At 34.1% G+C, this 21,644-nt stretch overlaps 1 long non-coding RNA gene across 1 annotated transcript in view; it reads right to left on the bottom strand.

Annotated features, from left to right (window-relative positions):
• The window catches only part of LOC135320718 (uncharacterized), a 46,131-nt gene extending 24,487 nt beyond the window's left edge, over window positions 1–21,644 (bottom strand). Inside the window, exon 1 of the long non-coding RNA XR_010379979.1 lies at window positions 21,401–21,644. This is a non-coding gene — a long non-coding RNA (uncharacterized LOC135320718). The remainder of the gene's footprint in view (window positions 1–21,400) is intronic.

Genomic DNA, 21,644 nt, shown 5'->3' with positions numbered 1-21,644 from the left:
CAGCATAGTCGTTACTGTTACTAACCCCGGACAGCACTGGTGTTAAGGAGGCATGACCACGGACCGTGTGCTCATTGAGCTTAATTTTACACAAACTAAGATTTCCACAGAATCAAGACAGGCAGTAAACGCCAGCTGCGGAGGACAGCTTGTGCAGGGTTGGGGAACAGCATGGCATGATCAGAACTTTAGTTTGACTGGCTTGAAATGTAGAGGGAAAGGGAAACTTCACACTGATGAATCAGAGAGGAGATAGCTGTTTTTATTAAACTAAAATGGTTAAATGAGCCTTGTTGGTTAATGATTTGCCTTAGCAATGTGAATTTGGATTCTGCAAGTATTTTATAAGTTCTGTAAGAAGCTTGTTTTAAAATTTCAAAACTCTTAAGATATTAGAAGTTCAGTTTTACTTTATAAGAATTTTTTAAAAAGTGTTTATTTAACTCAATTAGAACTGAGTTCCTTTAACATAGACTTTATTATCTCATGTATTAATACCCTCTAGAGGTACACAATGAAAAATGTGATTTATAAACAGACACATACAGACACAAGGAAAACAGAGTATATAGCTTCAGTAACAGTTTAAGAGAAAAGTCAGAAACAGAAATTTTCCCTGGTCAAAATATCAAAAAAAGCATCTGGGGCTTATATCCTTTAATTGATTTGAGCTCTAAATGGACAAATACACATTTTTTCTTTTTAAATTGCTAAGAACAAGATTCTTTTTCACGTTGAATAATGATTTTGAAGTTTAAATAAATACCAACAATAGAGCTATGAGGGAGGAAAAATATAAAATACTGATTTTTTTTTTAATCTCACTGTAAGGTGCATTCTTAAATACATAGGAGAGAACTGTCATGATTTGCGCAACTCGCTTGCAAATAGTTCAACAGTATTAACAATGATTGAATTTAGATGGTGGGCATATGGGAATTTATCATCCTATTAAACAGTTTTCTGTACTTCTGAGACTTAGAATAAAACATTGGAAGGAACCTGTTAGACATAATGCTCTATGTGAAGTAATTTGTTCCCTTTGTGAAATTCTAGGAAGGTTAAAATGCATGTTCATAACATCAAGAAAATCACAAGCATTTACGATGTAATCAGAACTACCTGAGGATCTGTGAAACTTGGTGAGTTGGTGAATTTTTTAAAATGTCTTAAAACATTTTGTTTTTACAAAGATTACAGGAATAAGAGAAGATAAATTTTAATCAACTCTTAATATTTTTTTCCTGGTTGATGTGATATAATTAAATGTGGGGAAAAAAGGTAAATTCTAAAAGGAGACACTACCTTGATGGTTTTCTATGGAGGAAACTCAAGCAGGAGGAAGTTTAATTTAAAAACATAAATTACTGCTCTTTATAATACATTCTAAGTTGTCATTCTTTTAAATGCCTTCCTTTCCAAACAGGTGTGTTATTCTGGGAGATCATCAGGACTTCTGGGTATTTGGAGGTACTGACCTAACCAGTGGAACTGCTGATTTATAAGAAGTTGTCCAGAATTTTGGAAAACTGATTAGTAGAGGTAAATAATGTTTCCTGGGCAAGTGATGACAGAAAGTGACTTGAGTGAATTTTCCTTTGTTTTTAGGCAGATGTACCTAACCATGTATGTTAACAATGATTACAGGCTGGAGACCGAGAAGAACTACCATTTTTGCCAGCTGGGATGCAGAAAAATTTGGACTTCTGGGTTCCATAAATGGGCTGAGGTAACTAAGACAGAAAACGTATCTTCTTGGTCAACATGTATCTCAGGGTAATCACAGATGTGTTCCATTACCTGATATTGTTTTAATTTGGATAAATACTCAAGAAAATTTAAGAAATAGAGTTTGCTTTTGCTTTTACATCAGTTTGGTAAAACAGAACAACCTCTTAATTACTAAGTACAAACCAAGTTTTTCATTATTTTTAAAATATTTTAGTTTCTATTTGTATTTGTTTTGTGATAATTAAGTAAAATCTGTAAGCTCAGAAAATAGTCAAACCTAGGAAGCTGCTTCTGACAAGTGAATTAGCTTATTGAAAATCTGATATAGATCCTTGGCATTAATTTTCAAGTTTTTACAGTTTCCTTGGATTTCTTCTATCTAGGAAAACAACATGCTCTTTTAAGATGACTATACTCTGATTATAGTCTCTCCTTTATGGATTCCGTACTAAATTGTAACCATAGGTATATTTTACCATTTACAAAAGTGCCTGATTGGGAAGTATAATACAATGATTTTGTAAATTGAATTACTCTAAAATTTCAAAGATTTATTTTTAATTCAATTATGATTAATTTTCATTTGTCACTGGCTCTTAATGCTTTATTTTAAAGTGTCTTTCATAGGCCCCCTTCTTTCGTCTTCTTCCCTTAGGCTCTCTGTCCAGTAACTCTAAGTTCTTACATGTTCATGGTAGGCTTGTGTGTTTTTTTTAAAGGCAGGTGCACCAAAAAGCACTTTCCTGTGACTATCCTCTGTTTTGTTCATCATTTATGAGTCCAAATTTTATAGAATTGATTTGAAGAATGTCATATCTTTCTTATCATTGTGTTTGGTTTTTAAAATGCTTTCCTTCTGACTCATTTCTGCATACTTTAAAATAATAATATGAATCAAATAAGTATGGGAATAAAATCACAGTTACTTGTATCACATTTGATTCCATGTATATTGCAAAGTCTTATTATTATGTTGGTGTTATGAACATGCATTTCATAATACAGTTATTTACATGAATCAGATCTTATTCATTAAGGTCATTTACTTTTAGAAATATGTAATTTCTTGTGAATACATGTATATAGAAATATATGTGTCTTTCTATAATTTAAGCAGCTTAGAATACAGATAAAATAAATCCAAGATACAAGATAATATGCCTTACATTAATTTAAATTCATGTGAGTTAAAAGACAATTTGAATATTGTTTCCCATTTTCTACTAGCTTCTTGATCATATTCAGCAGCACATTTACCTTTACATATATTTAAGGAATCTTTTTTATTTCTACTGTAGCTCTGTCATAATGGAAACTCTGCAGCAGAATCAGCTGTCATCTATCCCGTGTGGCCAAGTGCAGAGGTGAGAATTCTCATTTGTGGGATGACCACTCACAGCTTTAAATGTTTTTACTGTAACTGCTCTTATAAGGTAGCAAGCTAGAGAGAGAGAGAGAGAGAAACAGAGAGAAGAAAAGAGTTCTCTCTGCATATTCCCATGTGTGTGATGGCATTAGTCTTCTTCTGCTGTATTTTTCTAGAATGTGTGTGCGTGTGTGCATGTATGTGTGAGAGAGAAATGTCTTGTCTTTGTCCTAATAGCCACTCTTCTCTCCCTCTAGTTTTTTCTCTATCCTCCCCTCCTTTCTTTTTCTTTTTCATCAATATCTTCTCTTTCAAAAAATTCTTGATAAATCAAATTTCCAACTTCCTCACTTTTAATATGGTAAAGTTACTTGGATCCCCAACGTCAAGGGATCTCATACTTTAATGTCTGTAAGGATTGCCAGGGACACCATTTAAAAGTACAGATTTCCAGGCCTTACTTTGAGCAGTTCTCTTCCAGTAGATCCAGGGTGAGGCTGAGCATCTCCGAGCCTTCCCCCTTCATATTATGGTGCAGGGGATCAGGGGCAGTTTTCCTCTGGGTCTCTGTGCTGTTGCTATGAAAAGTGGCTACAGCATCACTAATATTTTTCTTTCTTGTTTTAATTGCATTAATATTATCAAGCAGTTAATAGCATTTTCATAAAATTATGGTCAAAGGCATAGGCGTTTGATTTATAATGGTACCTGCAAACCACTCTTTTACTGAATTAATTTGTTTGTTTTGCTTGTATTTCCACAATTGTAAATGCTGTGAGTTAAGTGACTGCTTTGCTTCAACTACAGGAGAATGTGAAAACACTCCAGGAGAGAGAGGTTGCATATATCAATGCAGACTCATACACAGAAGGTAAATTTTATTTCAGATTGTCATTAAATAGTATACCAGTATTTAAGTCTATCAACTCCAACTCATAAACTAGGATTATCCTCTTTCTATGAGATGCCTCAATAATACCTCCATTTCTCCATTTTACCAGAGAGAACATTATTATGATTCAAATGAATCAATATGATTCATAACTAAGCTATTGATCCTAATTTCTTTAGAATATTTACCATTTGCCTATCTTGGATTACTACTTAAAACTTTAGTACTTTTGACATTCTTCCTGTGGAGCTATTTTTAAAAGTTGGGGTAAAATATTTCATACAGAAATAGTTCCTGTATGTATTGGACCAACTCTGAAATAAGCACCCACTACAGACTTCCTTTTGACCCTGACATGTGGCATGTGCATCTGTAGGCTTTCATCATATTATGGTTATTTCTAGGTAAGTGTCACAGGACACATGTTAGTTACTGACATGCTCTAGTCTAAAGTCTTGATATTGAATTGAATGAATGAATAAAAACATGAACATTATGGCCTTACCACTTCCTTTGCCAAAGACCCCTAGGTACTGCTGCCGTAATGAGCAATGGCCCTTAGTGTTACTGCAGGAGCTGCGGCCTTAGCAGCAGAGTCCGCCTCTGCAGCCTCCTATCCTGAGTGTGTGCTGCAGCCTCTCTGGCTCCTGAAGAGTTATTTCCACCTTGTGTTTTAGTTTTAGCCAGACTGTTTGTCTGTCTGTCTATTTATCTACCTACCTATCTATCTATTCTAAAATCTTATTTATTTGTTTTTACTGAAGTACATTTGATTTATAATATTAGTTTCAGGTGTACAGCAAAGTTACACAGTTATATACATATACATATACATATACATATACATATACATATACATATACATATACATTTTTAGATTCTTTTCCATTATAGGTTATAATAAGATACTGAATATAATTCCCTGTGCTATACAGTAGGTCCTTGTTGTTTATCTTTTTCATATATAATAGTGTATATCTGTTAATCCTGAACTCCTAACATCTCTCTTCCCTTCCCCCTTTCTCCTTGGGTAACCATAGTTTCTTTTCTATGTCGTGAATCTATTTCTGGTTTGTAAATAAGTTCTTTTGTATCATTTTTTTGTTTGTTTACATTCCACATATAAGTGATATAATTTGATATTTGCCTTTCTCTGTCTGACATACTTTACTGAATATGATAATCTGTAGGGTCCACCCTATTTTTAATTCTCCAGGAATGATGCCTTCAATTTGAAATCTGTTATATCTTGTTTATAATTAGAAAATAAAGTTAGAATTAAATACAGGTTTGAAGTCCATTTGGAGGTATTAAAATACTCTCTTATTTATTTTGCAGGCAATTATACCCTCAGAGTTGACTGTACACCTCTTCTTTTCCAGTTGGTATATAAACTGACAGAAGAGGTATGTAAATAGATTTGTCATAATGTTTTCTGATGAGTAGATAAGTCAATAACTTTTGTTTTCTAAATTACTAATATTTAAACTGGTGACAGACATAGCTGATTTGTATAAATAACAAATCAGAACGAGCTTTAATACACTTTTTATGTGACATAACTATGAGAACAGTAGTGCTAGTCTCTGTTCTAATAATAGTTCCTAATAATTGTATACATTTGTTAAAATGTGCAGGGTCTGTTGTTTCATGGGGCAGAGTCTCTTTGATGTAACAGAAAGAATACTGAGCTGGGATGGGGAAGCCTTGGCTGTGAAGATTGCCTTGGCTATTCATTCATTCATTCAGCAAGTATTTACTGTGTGGTTACTATGTATCAGGTCCTATGAAATGAATTCTAGCAGCAACAGTGATAAAAGGACAAGGTTACTGAATCCAAATACTTTGTAATCTAGAGAGGCCACAGACCTGTAAATGAGGACTCATACTTCACTTGAATATTGGATACTATGTACAGTGGAGGACAGTTGCGGAAGAGAGAAACGAAGACCCTGGGGTAGCTGGTGAGGTTGGAAAGCATTAGAAGGTGTTCACAGAAGGATTAGTGGTTAGGCTGTAAAATGGAAGGATGTGAAAGTGGGGAGGTTTCTCCTCAGAGGACACAAGACCAAATAAAGACATAGATGTGTGAAAGAACATTTCCTGACCTCTGGGTAATGCAATATAACCTAATTGTAAGGTGTTGGTGAAAAAGCTGGTAAGAAACGGGGCCTGACACATAGGCCTAAATGTTCATAAATCTGGTGATGGAGAAATTAAAGAATCTTTAACAAGTTTGTACATTATCATTTTTATTCATTAGAAAAATTACTCTGTATCAGTGCAGTGAATAGGTTAAGCTGTAGTAAGTCTAAAAGCAAAATGGAAATAATTCCACATACTTATTTAGCACACAGGAATTTATAAATACTAGTTATTGTTGTAAAAAGTACTCTGAAAATGCTAATGCACTCTAAATCTCTAAAAATTAGGTGATCTACTCATTGAGAATATGTGTGCTTCATTTAAATAACCCCCTATTATAGAATTTAACTGTAGAAATGTTTCTTTCAAGTAGGTATCACTTAGATGACAGTGGGAAGTAGATGTCACATCTCTGTGGTCCTGTTTCCCAATCGCCCTTCATCTTGCCCTGTCCTTTTCACTGTTAGTGTCTTTAACATCTCATCCTCCCAAGTGAGCATCCTCCCATGCCCATCACAACTCCCACCATACTGGGAAGCTTAGGTCCTTGATCCTTTTATTGAAATGTCCCATAAAAACATCTTATCTAAAAGCACGCTGTAAAGACAGCCCTTGTTGTGGAATCCTTCTCAGGAGATACATTTACACTCTGTCCTACAGAGGAGGCTCCTGCCTTTATAGGAGGTGTAGTAAGAATTTTAGGACCAAGAAGGAGAAGCTTAGGTCTATCCCCTTTGTACATTTATTTAATAAGTATTAAATGTGTAAGTGGTTACCATAATGACAGGATAAATCAAACAGAGATTCTGCTATTAGTGTGTTACCTGTGTAGCCAGGAGAGACTATGATCAAGAATTTTCAAATCCAAGATAGAGATTAAAATCACCAAAGTGAATACAGATAAAAGTGTGGGAAGCAAAAAATAAATATCTTAGTTTATTATTTTACATGTTGGAATTAAACAGCCTGCTTAATGGGAAATTGCAAATTTTTTTCCAATTTTAAAGCCTCTTTTATGTTAATTTGAATTTAATTTGTATGCCACTTGTATTAGATACAATATATTTGTCTTTCAGAGTTTTTGTTTTAGGTAGTTTTTTAACAGTTTAACTGGGAAATTAAAATGTATCTTTAGAAGTTACATTATCAGGATGAACTAATTAATTGTCCAGAAGAGAAGAGTGAGATTTTATAATCTTTTTTGATTTGATTGTCAGTGGAGGAATCAGACATCATTCATCTGGAGAAATGCTGTTGGTTGCTGAGGGCTCAATCCCGAACTGGATGATTTGATTTAGAGACATTTGGCCCATTGGCTTCACCACCAATTCGTCCATCTCTGAGTGAAGGTGGGAATCCTTCTATTTTCTACAAATGTTCTTTGGTAAACACGTGAGCCTTGTTCCACCTTTGGATCCTTGTGTAAGTCGGTTTACCTTTCTGCACCTGAATATCCTCATATATAAAATCAGTTTGACCAAGACAATCATTATGAAACTGTGCTCCAGTGCGGTGCCTCAGCATCTGGTGCAAGGTCAGGGTGGTGGACACTAAATAGGCAAAGCTCTAGCTTCCACACGTGACCTCACCTCTTCCTCAGCTGAGTAGTGTCTATTGTATTTCTTTTATATAGAAGAAGGTTCCACTGCTGTATCCTTCCCCCACCCTTAAAAAATTAAGAAACCACTGGACTAGACCATCTCTAAGGTCCTCACTTAGCTCTAAACTTTTCACTACTATATATATATATATATATTAAATGAGGTTTACAAGGAGTAGTTGTGGCTGATAATCATAAAAACTGTATTTGAAATCTGAAAGCTTGGGTTCTGCTTCTGATTCAGACCTTTTTAAAAAAATTTCTTACTTTTAGCAAGTCATTTAACTACTTCTTAGCTTCAATTTTCTGCTCTTTGAGGGCACAGAATTAGATTCTTGAAATAGTCTGTATTCTTCAGGTTTCTAGTGTGTTTTAGAAATATTTGTTAGGGGAGCTAGAACAGACAGGGCTTCCACTTCAGCAGTGCAGTTATGTTTTTACCTTTTTAGAATTAGAGATTGAGAAATCATTTCATTTGAAAACAAAATGATTCCATTTATTTTTTATGAAAAGTTTAAAATCCACAGGATTAGATTATAAATTGCCCTTTTTTTCTGAAATTTAATATATTTATATATACAGATTAAGTAGTACAATGAAGACTGCAGTACAGAATTTCTTTCTCTTATAATATAGTGTGTTAGTTTTCTTTGCTTCATGAAGGAGTTGTATGAAGCTTGTTAATAACAACACAGTATATCTTTGATAGAGTTCAACTTTTCTTCTTTTTTCTTTTTTCTTCTTAGTCTTTCCAAATTAGGATAATTGTGGTCTCTGACTTTTTTCCAGTTAAATTTTTAAAATATATTTTTATTTTTTACATTCTACAATCACTTTTGACTTTTGGAATTAATATAAGATAGAGACAGGTAGGCAGACAAAACCAAACACTAAATGATAGTATTTTCTTCTAGAAAGTTAAATTTTGGTTATAATTATTACAGGGGGGAAAAAAAAAACTTCCTAAGACAGTGGAAACTACTGATAACTTTTAAATACTAAGTCAGTTTATGCGAGTCATGCCTCCTTTCATAAGCATGTCATTATTAACAGGAAGTTTGTTGGCTGTGATTTATTCTGTGTTCCTATTTTACAGGTTTATTTAATGCTTTTGGTGAAAATCATGACAGCCACATAGATTTTAAGGAGATATCCTGTGGGTTATCAGCTTGTTGCAGAGGACCTCTGGCTGAAAGACAGAAATGTAAGTGTGTTAAACATCACAAAATTTGGAAGCTATGCAGAGAAAAAAATTAGCATCCATTCATGTAAAAAGTCATCTGATTAAGGCTTGAATTTTCATCCCTTTGGCAAATAGCAATCTCTTGCTGAGGTTTTACTGAGGTCAGTGTAAAGGTTCAATCATCTATTCTTTTTTACTGTGGAGTAATTTAAGATCTTTGTTATTAATAATGGTTGATTTTCCAGATGAATGTACAATTCATGATAAATGAACTACATCATTCATGATGTGTTTGAAAATGTTAAGCATATAGAAAATATTTTCTGGTAGTCTATATAGAAAATTTGTCTTGCTTAACTTGAATTCCAACTTATTTTCTAGCACTGTGTATATTGATATTAGCAAAATTAAATTTATGATAAAACAATTTTATTAAATACTAAATTTATCTTTTAAACCTAGCTAAAATATTATAGCGTAATTTATAAGCATATTACATTAATAAATCTTAACCATATTTGGTTAGGAAAATGCAGCAGTTTACATTTAATTGGAACCTAATTCTTATATATTCACTAGGGTCATTATCTCTGCATATTTCTAAAATACAGCTTCACAAATACTGCGTATTTTGGGTATGATACTTATTAGTTCAATATTCTTTAGTAATGTTGTACTGTGATGTACTCAGTTAATTTAATAGCATAATTAATACATAATTATTACACACACAGGTGTGTGAAGTAGATAATTATTTAATCTTAAAAATTTAGATTTCTTTTATCTTCCCTGATAGTATACCATTACTCTAACCTGGCTTTGTGATAGATTATTTGTTCACATTAAAGTTCTGGTATTAAAGAGGCTGAAGTCTTTGTTTCTCAATTGAGGTTAATTATTGTCTTAAATTTTTTTTTAATTTATTTTTTGCCAGTGGACTAGTGGAAGTTAACTAACTAGACTAACGAGCAATTTTGCTGATATTGATGTTAATTAGCAAAGTGCTGATATTTCGGATTTTTAGCTTGTTGTATATAAACTTCATTGAAGATTTGAGATTGTTCTTAGGCAAAAATATTGGGTGCACATTAATTACACTGGAGAGGCAAAATCTTTATACAGTCATCTCTCATTATCTGCTGAGGATTGGTTCTGAGACCCCCTGAGATACCAAATCCATGGATGCTCAAGTCCTTATGTAAAATGGCATAGTATTTGCATATAACCTATGCACATCCTTCTGTATACTTTCAATCATCTCTAGGTTACTTGTAATACCTAATACAATGTAATTATTTGTAAATACAATGTAAATGATATGTAAATAGTTGTCAGTGAATAGCAAATTCAAGTTTTGCTTTTGAGAACTTTCTGGGAAATTTTATATATATATATATATATATATATATATATATATAATTTTTGATCTATTGTCTATACCTGTGAATGCAGAACCAATGGATACAGGGGGCTGACTGTACCAGCTTTTTGTTGATTCTTAATGTAGATGGAATATTTTCAACATTGTAAGAATCAACTCTGAAGTGATCAGTTTTAAATATTAGAAATTAATTTAAAAGCTTGAATTACCTTCTCAAAATCTGTGAGATATTGTATAGTAACTTGGCCCTTCTTTTTCAGTTTGCAAGAAATTTAACTTTAGATTTAGGTGAAGGATACAGTTCTCTAAGCTGGCTAATGATATAAGGAGAGAGACTTGTGAAGTGTACAGGAATTCCTACAAGTACAAAGGACTTTAATGACACAATCTCCTCCAAATAAGAACTTAATCCAGAATGTAATTGAGGAACTAAGTAATTTTACTAGGGCAGCTTGTAATAAAATGTATTATACTTCAGAATATGAAAGTAATTTCCCTCCATAAGAATTTCTTTTCTTTAGTTTGCTTCAAGGTATTTGATGTTGACGGTGATGGAGTTCTCTCTAGGGTTGAACTGAGAGACACGTGGTTGCACATTTAGAGGTCTGGAAGGACAACTGCACCGATGATACCCTGGTAAAGTCTGATTGTATACATCTTCTTGAATGTAAACTTCCAACAGGAACATAGAGTGAAGAACTTTTTAAAACAGGTTGAGAAAAAGATTTCTTACTACTTCTAGGTTCTATATTATGCTACTCAAAATATTCATAGCCAAAGATGCAAAATTGGGAAGAGAATTTGCCTTAGAAAATTTAATAAGCTGAATGTATTATATTAAAAAAATGAAACCACTGGAAAATTGTCATAAATTTTTAAGGCAAACAAGCAACCTATTTCTGTAATTAAAAAAAGAAAAAAAAAGTTGACCGAAAATACTTTATACTTCAGCTACTGGCTAATAAAAATGATACCTTCTCTATCCTAACTACTGATTTGGGTTTCTGGTTTTAAAGGAATTACATGTGGATGTATCCAACATTGTAGAAGACACATAGAATGCACATGACACCACAAAGGTGAGTCTAGCAGAGACTAATTTATTCTTTTCTAAAAATACATTATATTCTGAATTGGTATACATACCTTACATATACATACTTGAATCTCTTCTACATCATCCCTGCTAAATGCTTATTTGGACCTGTGGTTACAATACCTCCAAGTTGTCCCTAAGGAAAGCCCATTCCACCTTTAAACAACTCCATTAAGTGTTATTTACATAAAAACATTATATTTTATAAGCTAGGCATTTTATAAAAATTAAGTAGAGACAGCCCTTGACATCTGTAGTTTATAATCTTTACTTCTCCCATTTTAATACATTATGGTAAGACAAAGCTTATATTGAGCAAAAGAAGCCACAGAATAAAAGAACACATTGTACAATTCAATTTATACGAAGTTCTAGAACAGAGACAACTCATGTTAATAATTGTTACAATAGTGATTTTGGAGATGGGTCATTTAACTGGGAAGGACCATAGGATATCTGGGATGATGGAAATTATTTTTTATCTCAGTCTGGGTGGTGTATATAGTTTTAAAATTTTTTTTCAATAATATTGGTGAGGGTCTGTTCTAAGTTTTTTAATAGCAGCCAGAATAAGTGTATAATAGCGGAAACAAGCATGTACTTTACAAAGAATAAAGCCTTGAATTTTTTTTAGTTTCACAACATTTATTAAAGATATTATAATAGGTTTGCCTTAATGTCTATGTATCCCTGTGAAACTAAAGATAATCCATATATGTGAGACACATATGAGTTAATTTGACCCTTTCTATTCAAATGTTGACATGTACCAAGTAGCAGATGGTAGGATGTAGACCATAGTGGTCTTCTACAGGCTTAGAAAAATAAGTAACTTTTTTTTTCAATCACAAATCCAGAAGAAATCATCATAGTCTTATTAAGTGACACTCAACAGAAATAAATAATAGAAATGAATTTTTCAGGGCTTGATCTTTGTTTGGCAACTCAGGTAACCGTCTTCATTTACTTTTCTGCCCAAAACTAAGGTAGCCATTTCTATTTGGTATATATGAAAACAGAAACATAGGAAAGTTTCTGTTAGGAAATACCTTATGTAGAGATACAATTTCCATCGCCTTTTTTTGGGTGTTTGATAAGTATGGAGGTTATCATCGCTGTCTATTTTTATGTAAGACCGTGTTTCTTCTTATGGCTGTACTTTTGAACATTAAAAAAAAAAGATCATTTAGCTGCTCCATCTCCGTGTAACCATAATAATGAAATGGTAAAAATTTAGAATAGAATTTGGACCTTTCAACCAAACCTATTACCCATATTCACTGGTGACTAGACTGTGACAATATTACCCATTATTTTGTACCATTACATTGGTGTTAATATACTTTTATGGAAGTTGCATCATGAAAGCCAATAATTACCATCATAGTGCTTTAAAATCTTTTCTTATAATACATGGTATTATATATTGAATGAATACATGAATATCATTAATAATAAATATTAAATATAATTAAATAATAAATCATTAGATAATAAAAATATAATTAAGTAATAAAAGCTAAGAACATTATTATTCATCTAGGATTGTTAAGGTGATTGTTCAAAACATGAAGTAAGAAGCATTTGGTTATATTTTTGCCTGCCAAGAAATATTGTCTACTGTATATAAATGTAATTTTTGGTACACTTTGACACCAAAAAAAAAAAAAATACTGCTTTATTCAACTTGTGAAAGTAATGTTAAATTTTATTTTGAGGAAATGTTAATATAGATACTCATTTATTATATATATTTAGTTTTTTTAAATCTCTTAAGAAGTCTAATAATATTGCCAGATGTTTTAAAGAAGATCTTAGAAAATTGTTAGGGTCAAAGGGCATAATCCAGAGAGTTTGGAAAGATGCTTTCAAAGTTAGTAAATAGTCCTTTTTCTCTAACCAGAAACTTTTGTGGGTTCTGTTAGTAAACTTCACCTTGAACCAGAAGATACTGTGAGTTATTTCCCAGGTCTTACTGGAGGAAGAAGATTTTTGGTGATAAATTGCCCACGTTGTGACTGACTACATCAGAGTTTGGTTACTTTTGAACTTATTCTTGCTGGCCTACTTTCAGATGAACACATAGCATCTACGTTAAATCATTAGTTTTCTTTCAGACAAATGACCATTGCAAGTTTAATAAAACAGATTTTATTCAAATATAAGAAGATGAAGATTTAAGATATTCTTAAATATTGTTTCTCTTTCAGAATGGCCATCTTAACTCTAGAGGAATATCATCTCTGGAGTGTGAAAAATGTTCTTGCCAATGAGTTTTTGAATCTACTTTTCCAGGTATGTTTAAGGTAAATGACAGAGACCGAGGGCAGTGGTATCAGTAGTTCTACATCTTTTCCATTATGTAGTAGTTAGACAACTAGACTACAAAACCATATATTGTCAAAAGAACTGCATTAACCTGTACACCACCTGCAGATGGTAAGTTAGAGCGTGCGTGCTTCTCAGAGTCACAATGTGCATGATAGGAAAATAGAGTATAGCTGATAATGTTTATCTTAATAACTCATGATAGAGCAGATTGTAGACACATAGAAAAGAATTTAAAATGTAAAAGCCATTATAATTTGCTATTTTTCTTTACTTTTTTTTTTTTTTAAGACCCTTCCTAACAAGTAAGGTAGTGTGGACAGAGACAAAGATCATAAGTCGGCAGCTGTAAATTTTTCACAAAGTATACAATCTTTCCAGTTAGGAGGTTATTTTAGATGCAAATCTGTTTCTTAATTTTCTTTTATTCTTTCTTTCTTTCTTTTTTTTTTTTTCTTTTTTTAATTTAGTTCTTTAGAAGGTCCAAAAAAGATTGAAGGAGAAAGGAGGAAAAAAAGCTGTCAGGGGTGAACATGAAATCATAAAACTTGCCAGATTTTAACTATTTTCCAGTTAAAGTAGTTCTCTTTGCTCCAATTTAAAGAAACAACTTATAGTTTCCCATTTTTCATAGTTCTTCATAAATATATGTTGATTTAATAGTATTTTACAGGGTGTGAGTAGGGACAGACTGGAAGTTCAAGATTTGTAAATACTGACAGGTATCTATAGAATAGATAAACAAGTTTATACTGTATAGCACAGGGAAATATATTGAAAATTTTGTAGTAGCTCATGGGGAAAATATATGAAAACAAATATACGTATATTCGTAAAGTACTGAAAAATTGTGCTGTACACCAGAAATTGACACAACATTGTAAACGGACTATAACTCAGTAAAAAAATAAAAACAAGATAAAACTGTTAGAACACTATAAAAAAGGTAGTATTTTAGATTTTTCTTATTTTATTCTCCTTTTCTTATAAAAGCACCCCTATGAAGATCAATAAGGCTTGATATCTTTATATCTATCATGATCCTCCATTGTAAATACAGAGTAACCTGCCTGTGACACAGCTATGTTAGAATAAATGAAAATTGAACTCTTCCTGACAGCTAATAATTAATGTATATTTAAAGCATATGAAATCTGATAAGTCTATGATACCCATTTAAATCAATCAGTTGCTCCACTGTCAGTTATCAGCCAGGATCTAAGTTGATGTTTTTATAAAATATAAATACATATAAAAATAATATAAACCTACTATAAACAGAAATGACTTGCTTAGTAATATGAAAATTGAGCAGCTATTTTTATCTCATTTAAAATGATGTCCTCAATTACTTTAAGTTATCATTAATTATATAAACATTTTGACCACTTAAGTTTGTGTCTGAGTCACCTTGCAGCTCTTACATAGCAAAGCATTTTGAACTTTTATATTGCCTTTCCTATTTTCTCATGTTTATCAGGGACTTGCATAGGCACTATTTTTTCTAGGACTCTATAAACAGATGTATGCCTGAGATTTTCTTTTGTGTCTGTGATTCTAGCATATTACTGACAGATTTTTTTGTTGGTTATCAATCTAATTTTTTTTCTTCGTATATATAGTCCTTTCAGCCCTTTCAAGTATATATATATGTAGTCAGTTTAAAATGTGTCAATTTCTGGTGTACAGCACAATGCTTCAGTCATACATGAACATACATATATTAATTTTCATACTTTTTCACCATAAGTTACTACAAAACAGTATTGGATATAGTTCCCTGTGCTATACAGTATGAACTTATTTATAAATTGGGAGTTTGAGATTTGCAGGTACTAAATATTAACATTACATTTTATGATGCTTACTTTATCCCATATTCAGACATGCTTTTAAAACTTAATTTTCACTTAATATATAAGTAATCAGACTTACTCTAAATTGTTTTATTTTCTGTCTGTTTCTAAAATAGAATTAGCTAGTAAATTCAGTGATAAAAGCTTGAATTATACTTTTATTTTATTTGCCAAGATCCCACTCCTGGCTGACCATTTTGGGTATTTAAGTATAAAGTAAGTAAATGTCAGTAGAATTAGGAAACCATTCCTGTGGTAATATTATTTTCAGTCCTTTCAAATAAACTCAGTGCTCAATATTTTGCAGAGGAAGCACTCTAAACATGATCAGGATCTTCTATCTTGTACGTTAGTCAGAAAGCGTCAAATGTTAAACAGTTTGATAAACAGAATAGTGCACCACACTGACCCCTACCTATATCCATGCTCTAATCCTGAAATCTGTGAATATGTTATTTTACATGGCAAAGGGGATTTTGCAGATGTATCAGGTTAAGGACTCTGAGACAGGGAGATTAGCCTGGATTATCTACATGGGCCTAGTCTAACAACAGGAGTCCTTAAAAATTGAAAATCTTTCCCAGCTGTGGTCAGAAAGATAAGACTTTGGAAGAAGGATTAGAAAGCTGTAAAGCTGTTAGCTTTGAAGATAGAGGAAGGGCCATGGGTAAAGAAATGTGGGTGAACTCTAGAAGCTGGAAAAGACAAGGAAATATATTCTTCCTTTGACCTACAGGGCATACAGCCCTGCTGACATCTTGATTTTTAGCCAAATGATACCTGTTCCTGACTTGAACTACAGAACCATAAAATAATAAGTTTGTGTTGCTTTAAGCTGCAAAATTTGTGATAATTTGTTACAGCAGTGATAAAAATAAATATAGGGGAGGTAATCCAACTTTATGGATTGGAGGGCTCAGCATTTTAAAGATGTCAGTTCCCCTTCAACTGATTCAAAGATTTATATGTGCACATCAAAATCCCCAACAGTTAATTGTTGTTACTGTTTTTTTGTAGAACTTGACAAGCTGATTCTAAATACATAGAGAAGCGTGAAGGGCCAACAATAGCCAAGATGATATTAAAGAACAATGTTAAAGGACTTATAAAACAATATTAAGTCTATGTGATAACTACCTAAAGTTAGACATATAGACCAATGGAACAGCATTGAATTAAACCCTGTACCATACATGAACAGTAACTTTAGATAGATTATAAATCTAATATATTTGAAACATAAAGCAAAGCATCTGGGGGAGGGTAAAGCTCAGGTGGAATGTGTGCTTAGCATGCATAAGGTCTTGGGTTCAACTCCCAGTACCTCCATTAAAATAAATAACCTAATCCCCCACCAAAATAAAGCATCTAGAAAATAGTGTAGGAGATAGTTTAATGACTTTGAAGTGGCAAAGAGTTCTTAAACCAGACAAAGCATGAAACATAAAAGAAGAGTTTTAAGTTGGACTTCAGTAAAATTAAGAATTATTTTTATCAAGAGATACCATTAAGAAAGTGAAAAGCTAAGCCACACGGTGGGAAAATATATTTGCTATACCTATATCCAACAAAAGACTTGTATCTAGGGCATATAAAGAACAAAAACCAGCGGAGAAAAAGGCAGAACCTCAATATAAAAATATGCAAAATAATTGAACAGGTGATTCACACACACACAAAAAAATCCACATAAGCTATGAAAAGGGGCTGACCTCTTTAGTAATAATGGAAATATGTACTAAAACCACACTTGGAACACCATTAGACATCCACTAGAATAGTTAGTTGTTAAGTGATATGAAGCATTGGTGAGGGCAGCAAACAATGGGGACTCTTACACATGGCCAGCGGGAATATAAATTCTTACAAATACTTTGGAAATAGGCTTTTTGAATGAAAGTTATATATGTGTGTGTGTGTGTGTGTATATATGTACACACACACACATACACATACACACACACCCACACCCTATTACCAAGGGTAACCCATGTGTGTACCCTTCAGAAACTTCTACATATGAGCACCAAAGGACATCCAGAAAATTCTCATAATCAGTATTTGTTATACCCCCAAATAGAAAATGACCCAAACACTTGTCAACAATAAATACATAACCATAAGTGGTGGCACATGCATACAAATTGTATACTTTAAAGCAATAAAAAATATACTAGTTTACAGAAAACACTAGTGGATGAATCTTACATAATGTTGAGTGGAAAGTACGGGACCAAAAATTTCAAAAGCAAAAAAACCAATCCATGGTGGCTGAATTTAGGATGGTGAATCCATCAAAGGGGTGCCGTAGTAACTGGGAAGAAACCCAAAGTGGAACAGCAATGTCCTGTTTCTTGACTGGATGAAGGTTACATAGATGTGTTTACTTTGTGAAAAATCACTGAGCTGTATACTTAAGATGTGTTCACATTTAAGCATGTATATTATATTTGCATTCTTTAAAAAAAAAGTTTGCTTGCAAAAAAAGATATCCAAAGCCCAAGTATTTATCAGTAGGAGAATGGATAAAACAAATGATAGTATATTCAAACAATGGAATACTACTCAACAATAAAAAAGAATCAACTACTGATACAAGGATGAACCTCAAAAGCCTAATTTATACATTTCATTGTCAGGTAAATTTTAACTCAGAAGGTAAACAAAACTAAACAGGCATGTGCCCTGGGGGGAGGGGTGCTGTAGCCTTTGTCTCCTCAGACCTGTGCCATTACTGGCACATCTCGCAAGAAGAGAGGCAGGGCTCAGCCACAGCTACCATCTCCTCCTGTGCATAGTGCCTGGGCAGGGGCGGGGCTGAGGCCTGAATCTGCACGTGGGGGCTCCACAACCTCCTAGGCAGGACTGAGACTTGTTTATAGCCTGAGGCAGAGAGGATCTTTCTACCCTGACACCTCAGAGAACTTGTGCTGCCAAGAGAAACAAGGAGCTAAGATTTGGCACAGAGCATAGGTGGGGCTGTTCCGCAGTCTTCCCCGAGCCCACCTACAGACCGCCTACCCGAGGCAGAGCAGGCAGCTGCACAGAGCAGCAGAGTGACCAGCACGAGGAGAGGGCAGGTGGGCAGCCACCCACCTTCCTGGCAGGAACACAGCTCCTGACCACGGTGCTGGGACTGGGTGTGATCTGCCCACCTGCCTCCCCCTGATCACAGCATCTGACTGTGGCATCAGGAGGGGGAGTGACCTGCCCGCCCACCGGGTAAGAGCTCAGCTCCTGACCTAGTGTTAGGAGGGGACACAATCTGCTACCCAACAGCCACTGAGAGCAGCACAGATGAGGGCGCCAACAGAAGACATATGAAACAGCAAGCTGAGTTCACGAAGCAGGGGAAAGATACAAAGACCTGTCAATCAAATCATTAAGGGCACACCATCTCCAGGTTAAGTAGGTAACTGATACTCCTTAAGCCACGGTGCCAGAGAGATATGAGCAATGTGAAGAAGCAGAGAAACCACTCCCAATTAAAAGATCAAGAGAAATCCCCTGAAAGCATGATCAAGGAAAAAGACATTGATGGCCTACTAGATAAAGGTTTCAAAAAAAGAGTGATCAAAGTACTGAAGGAACTAAAAAAAATAGTGTTTAGGGATATAAAATATGTCAAAAATGAAATAGAAACTATAGAGAAGAACCAAGTAGAAGTAGTAAACTCATTGTCTGAGATGAGAGCTGACCTAAAGGCTGTGCAAAGCAGACTAGAAAATACAGAAGAACAAGTATGTGATCTAGAAGACAGGGCAACAGGAAGCACCCAATCAGAACAGCTGAGAGAAAAACAAATAAAAAACAATGGAAACAATATACGGGACCTACGGGGTAATATAAAGTGTGCCAATCTATGCATAATAGCATTTCCAGAAGGGAAAAAAGAACAAAGGGGATTGAAAAGGTATGGGAAGGACTCATGACTGAAAACTTCCCAAACCTAAAGAAGGAATCATATCCAAGCACAGGAGGCTCAGAGGGTCCCAAACAGGAAGAACCCAAACATACCCACACCAAGGCATATCCTAATCAAGATAGCCAGAGTCAAGGATAAAGAAATGATCCTAAAGGAAGCAAGAGAAAAACAGAGTGAGTTACAAGGGAACCCCCATAAGGTTTTCAGCTGATTTCTCTACACTGTTTACAACAGCTAAGACATGGAAACAGCCTAAAATGTCCATCAACAGATGACTGGATAAAGATGTGGGATATTTATATGATGGGATACTATTCAGCCACAAAAACTGACAACATAACGCCATTTGCAGAGACATGGATGCTCCTGGAGAATGTTATTCTAGGTGGAGCAGAACAGAAAGAGAAAGAGGAATACCATATGAGATCACTCATGTGTGGAATGTTAAATATATGCAATGTCTTGTGGTAACTCACAGCAAAAAAAAAAGTGACAATGAATGTATGTACGTTCATGTATAACTGAAAAATTGTGCTCTACACTGGAATTTGTCATAACATTGTAAAATGACTATTACTCAATAAAAAATATTTAAAAATAAGTAAAATAAAATATAACCTTTAAAATACTGTATAATGAGAGGTGTGATGTTCTAGTATCTGTTCTAAGAAGTACGTTAGACACACATAAGAATAACCAATGGTCAGAAAGATCACATGTTACCAGCTACCACCCCATGCAAATTAATGGCATTTAGGAGATATTCATATATGTATGTACATATGTAAAATATGTATTATATATATGTAAATCAAATAAAATATTATAATCTAATGTAAAATCATATCAGCAAAAGCACTGTGCTGACATAAGTATCTTGGTGTAAATAGATTACAATTTTTTATTGAGTTGTCATAATGGGAATATTGTGAACCAAGTGGAAGTTGTAAAAAAAAAGTCATCCAAAAAAAAAAAAATCCTGACTACATGAAAAGATGCACAGTTACTATAAGGCCTCTCCCCTTATTTACTATCAGTGTGAGAAAGTCTCTTGGAATAAGTTAGGAGAATTAAAAACTCTTAACAAGACACAAAAATGCACTCTCTGTTAAAGAAAATAAACCAAAAGAAAAAACAAATGAATGGACAATTAAGATCCTACAGATAAAAATACCAATTTTTATGGGAAATATAGCCTTAAAATAAAAAATGAGATTATATTCTAATTTCACCTTTTGAATAAAGATATACAAAATTTAGCTGAATACCTTCGTATTTTGCACTTACGAAGAAAAAATGTATTTGCAATGAAAAAACAGCCATTATCCTGCCTTTTGAGTATTCTAAAGTTTTAGGTTTGAATATATTTCATCTTAAAAGGTCTTACGCACTATGCAGTGGTTGGTGTTTTAAAAATACCACTGTGTGTGGAACTTCTAAAAGTGATTCAAAAAATTTATATTTTTGTAATAATTTAGTAATGACCCGGATATTATTTTTAACAAGACTACTCACCATGGAATGGTGCAAGATTTTTTCGATGAGTTTATATTCACACATGTTAAAGATTGTCACTATATTACGAGAAAATGTCAACCATGGCAGTATTTTGACTTGAAAACGAGATAAGCTGAGAAGCATATTTTAAGTATAAAATAAATGATTGCATGCCTTTAAAGACAAGAAAGTAAAAGCATGATAAACTCTGACTTTGACACACTTAAAATATAAAAATTAACATAATGTGATTTACACACTTCTCTTTAAATCTTTCAGTACTTTTTCAGCCCCTTTCCCATTACACCTGCGTCCCCGCTCCTGGCCCGCGGTGTACACACCCCCGATCACACGGGGGAGGGGGACCCGGGCGGTGAGGACCAGGGGCTCGGACACTCACCCGCTCCCTGCGGGCGAGGAGAATAGTCGAAGCGGGCCCGCCAGGGCACCAGTCCCCTCCTGCCCAGCCGGCCGGGGCCCCAGCTCGGTCAGGTCCACACACACCCCGGCAGGAAGCCGGCGCAGGCAGTGGGAAACCGGCGTAACTTCAGACAGCGGGCGGGGAGCGTCCTCCTCCCGCGGACACGCAGGCAGCCCTGTCCTGGAGCCTCCATGGCGCCGCCCGCTCAGTCCTGAGGAAAACA

This window comes from Camelus dromedarius, unplaced genomic scaffold, assembly GCF_036321535.1.
Source record: "Camelus dromedarius isolate mCamDro1 unplaced genomic scaffold, mCamDro1.pat HAP1_SCAFFOLD_114, whole genome shotgun sequence".
In the NCBI taxonomy this organism is placed as follows: domain Eukaryota; kingdom Metazoa; phylum Chordata; class Mammalia; order Artiodactyla; family Camelidae; genus Camelus; species Camelus dromedarius.
Note: the sequence above shows the minus strand (reverse complement) of the source record. Positions and strands in the feature narration are given on the sequence as shown.